Source organism: Hemibagrus wyckioides, linkage group LG01 (assembly GCF_019097595.1).
Source record: "Hemibagrus wyckioides isolate EC202008001 linkage group LG01, SWU_Hwy_1.0, whole genome shotgun sequence".
NCBI lineage: Eukaryota > Metazoa > Chordata > Actinopteri > Siluriformes > Bagridae > Hemibagrus > Hemibagrus wyckioides.
In genome coordinates this window covers 21,417,985-21,422,769 of record NC_080710.1, presented here as the reverse complement: position 1 = coordinate 21,422,769, position 4,785 = coordinate 21,417,985, and positions in this window count along the sequence as shown.

Sequence of the window (4,785 nt, the reverse complement as noted above, 5' to 3'; positions counted from 1 at the left end):
GACAGCTACCAACCAGGTAGGGTCAGGGCTAATAATCTGAGACATGTAAAGCCAGCTAATCACATCTGTTCAAACTGCTGCTCATACTGTGTCACAGGGCAGCATAACACACTCGAAAGAAAAACGCAATCTGCCCTCTTCCACATACATCTGCTCATGGATGTGTACGGTTGCCTACTGTTGTGATTCACATGAGAGGGGGAAAGTTTGCCATCCCTTCTCACCAGGGAACGCAGCCAGTTTTACTCCCTTGGCCCCAGGCCACGGATTGCTGTGGCATCATCGGGATTCGATTGTGCTGAACATTCATTTGTGGAACATATCAAACCTGATCATCTACAGTATAATGAACCTATTTTTTATGCCATTCTGTGTGCAAATATTTAAGGCAACATTTACAAAAAAAAATGGGGAAATAAAAAAAATTGTGAATTGTACTGTGAACTTCTCAACCTATTATTATTATTGTGATGACATTAACATCATGTCTTATGTTAGTTTGTGCTCGGTATCATAAAGCACTGTAGTGTCAAAAATTATTAAAAGACATGCTCACATTCAACATCTTGTGTGATGTAATCCATATTTTGTACAAAGGCTCAACAAGTGCTCCTTGGAAACTCTCAGATTCCAATCACAACCCCCTTCTGTAAAATGGCTGAGCCCCCCTGTTTACTACAGTTATCATTTTTCACTCGACATACGTCCTGAGTTGACTCGTATTGGAAGTTCAGAAACCAGTATAGAGATTAAACCTTCAGAATAATGTAACCCTGTAGGGACATATTTAGGCCTGTGCTGTCCTATGAAATGTAATATTGGTAAAGTGCTGTTGTAACCTAAGAAGGAAGTCCAGATATCTGATGCATGGTGCTGAAGTGGAACAATTACCATCATCCAGCCGACGCAGAAAATTACTACACCTTCTCTGATTACGCTGTCACTCAGAACAGTGGAGATTATTCTGATAAAAGCCATTTGTATGTGTGGTGAGTCACCTGTTCCATAAGCCTCCATGTCTTCTCACAGCTAAGGGCTTTACAAGGTCAGAATGTAGGGTGAACTGGCTAAATTGTGAGTCATGTTCACACGACTCTCTTTTATGGGCCAGTGATCCAATTAGCTGTGACTCCTGATAAAAGACAATTCCTAAATTAAACTAAAGGATTAATGGCTTTTGGAAAATCACTTCAATTACCACTAGCTTTTTCAGGTAAGTTTAAGAGCTTGATGCAGCATTGCACATCTCTGAGCTTTAGACTTAGTGTGCATAGTGGAGGTAATTAGTTTTAGGCTTAGTGTGTATAGTGGAATTTGTGCTTACCCATTAGGGTGAGAAAGACGATTGGGATATAAGCACATGTTGATATTTTGACAGGTTTGCAGATGAGGATTTTTTTTTTTAACAGATGGATACCATTTTGCACACTCACTCTGGAACCTACACAGACAAAAAGAAAAAGCTCAGTTTCAAGAAACCACACGCTATAAATATCTAAAGTTAAAACTTAAACAATGACGACTGGAAGCCAAATCACTTCCAAGTGCATCAGGACATTCTATCTGCTGCTTGCTGAGGGATATAAATACACTTTAGCTAGGAGGATATTAAAAATAATAGGGGAAAATAAACAAATAATACAGTAGGAAAAACATCTCACTATTAAGCTCATTATAAATGTGAACTAACATCCTGCCCTATCCATCTCCACTATTAAACCATCTTCCATTCGAGTTTTTATTCGTTTACCACAGCTCTGTGTGCTGACATGAGTGCTTTAAATATAAAGACCTGAGAGAAACCCCATTCCACAGACAGCAGGCGAACTACCTAATTAGATGATGCAGGAAATGGAGAGATTGTGAGAGACCATAGAGTTAGAATAGAGTGAAGGTATGAGAAGGAGGGGACTTAGAAATGAACAGAAATAATAAGACAAGCCAAATTCAGTGAATGAGTTTAAGAAAATGCTGATGCTTTTAGTTGCAGTTTTAAAAGTGTTAAGTTAGTAATACAGTGTATGTTTTATAATCGGTGCAGGACCTTTTCTAGTTACTGTCCTCATAGGTCATATGTCTTTATGTACCACATTTTCAATATGATGAATAAGGTTTTCATAAATTCTTCTACCAAAGATGTTTGTAAATTAAATTGTAATATTTTAATACAACAATTTGTGGTTATGCATTTCCAACACAGGCAAGTATGCATAATTGTTGCTTCAGTTCCTGCTTGATGGTGCAAGGATACCGCAAGACCTAAGTGAAAGTGTATGCACTTAGACAAAAAAAAAACAGCTATTATCTATGAAAGAACCACTGAAGAGGCCTTTCCTAACAGAGTAATGGAATTAGAACTGCTTTTTATTGTATTAGTAAGACTCTTCCTGTCTGTCCTATCCAAAGATTTTTACTGTCAGAGAATAAATTTGGGTATATTTAAAATGTTTTTTGACAGTTCAACAGTGACCCTTTGACGTCCTAGTACTAGTGTGGTATGTTCATGGTTAACGAACAGCTATTATGGTGCATTATAGTTAATGAAATGGAAGTGAAGTGTATTCAGAGCAAATGCACAGCTAGTATAGTGGTAGAGCTGATACAGTACTATTGCAGTATGATAAGAGCGAATGAACAGCTAGTATACTGTACAGTGGTAGAGCTGATACAGTGTTAATGCAGTATGTTCAGGGCAAATGAAGAGCTAGTATAGTGCATTACACTTGATGTAGAACTAGTGCAGTATGCTCAGGATTAATGAACAGCTAGTATAGTGTGTTGAAAATGAAAGAAAATGAAAAGCTAGTGCAGTATGTTCAGGCCTAATGAACTGCTCATGTGTTGGAGCTGATGACGTGTTAATGCAGTATGATGTATAATGTAAAACGCAGTATGAATGGCACTGCTAGAATAGCGCTGTTGAAAAGCTAATTTAATAGGTTCAAAACTAATAAACAATGTTAAAGAAGACAAATTGCTAGTGCATTATGTTCAAGGCTACTGAACAACTATGACAATGTGTTAGAGCTACACTATATTACCAAAAGTATTCGCTCACCCATCCAAATAATCAGAATCAGGTGTTCCAATCACTTCCATGGCCACAGGTGTATAAAATCAAGCACCTAGGCATGCAGACTGTTTTTACAAACATTTGTGAAAGAATGGGTCGCTCTCAGGAGCTCAGTGAATTCCAGCGTGGAACTGTGATAGGATGCCACCTGTGCAACAAATCCAGTCGTGAAATTTCCTCGCTCCTAAATATTCCACAGTCAACTGTCAGCTGTATTATAAGAACGTGGAAGTGTTTGGGAACGACAGCAACTCAGCCACGAAGTGGTAGGCCACGTAAACTGACGGAGCGGGGTCAGTGGATGCTGAGGCGCATAGTGCGAAGAGGTCGCCAACTTTCTGCAGTCAATCGCTACAGACCTCCAAACTTCATGTGGCCTTCAGATTAGCTCAAGAACAGTACGCAGAGAGCTTCATGGAATGGGTTTCCATGGCCGAGCAGCTGCATCCAAGCCATACATCACCAAGTGCAATGCAAAGCATCGGATGCAGTGGTGTAAAGCACGCCGCCACTGGACTCTAGAGCAGTGGAGACGCGTTCTCTGGAGTGACGAATCGCGCTTCTCCATCTGGCAATCTGATGGACGAGTCTGGGTTTGGCGGTTGCCAGGAGAACGGTACTTGTCTGACTGCATTGTGCCAAGTGTAAAGTTTGGTGGAGGGGGGATTATGGTGTGGGGTTGTTTTTCAGGAGCTGGGCTTGGCCCCTTAGTTCCAGTGAAAGGAACTCTGAATGCTTCAGCATACCAAGACATTTTGGACAATTCCATGCTCCCAACTTTGTGGGAACAGTTTGGAGCTGGCCCCTTCCTCTTCCAACATGACTGTGCACCAGTGCACAAAGTAAGGTCCATAAAGACATGGATGACAGAGTCTGGTGTGGATGAACTTGACTGGCCTGCACAGAGTCCTGACCTCAACCCGATAGAACACCTTTGGGATGAATTAGAGCGGAGACTGAGAGCCAGGCCTTCTCGTCCAACATCAGTGTGTGACCTCACAAATGCGCTTCTGGAAGAATGGTCAAAAATTCCCATAAACACACTCCTAAACCTTGTGGACAGCCTATGGAACCCTATGGATTAGGAATGGGATGTCACTTAAGTTCATATGCGAGTCAAGACAGGTGAGCGAATACTTTTGGCAATATAGTGTATATGCTCATTGCTGTTATCTAATTAAGTGCTAGTGTGTTGGAGCTGATGTATGTTCAGGACTAATGAATGGCACGTATAATGTTGAAAAGCTAATTGAATATGTTTAAGGCTGATAAACAGCTCGTAAACAATGTTCACACAGGCAAAGTGCTAGTGCAGTGTGTTTAGGGCAAATGAATAAGTAGTATAGCATTGTAGAGTTGGTGAAAAGCAAATGCGTTATGTTCAAGGCTACTAAGTAGCTATTACAATGTGTTAAAGATGAAGAATAGCTCGTGCAGTATGTTCATTGCTAATAAACGTTTGGTGTAGTGTTTTAAAAGCTGCTGAAGAGATGTTCAAGGCAGATGAACAGAAAGTCTCTCCTGAGAAATTAGAAGCATAATCAGGTAAGAGAGAGCAGCAACACTTAACACATGCTGAGCTAAGGTACAGCATGAACTACCAACCTCAAGACGTCTAATAGCATGCTTCAGTCATGAGGAGATAAGGAGTAATCATTACATTAGGTGCTATACCAAGTTGAGTGTATGGTGACCGAGCAGACAGCTGAAGC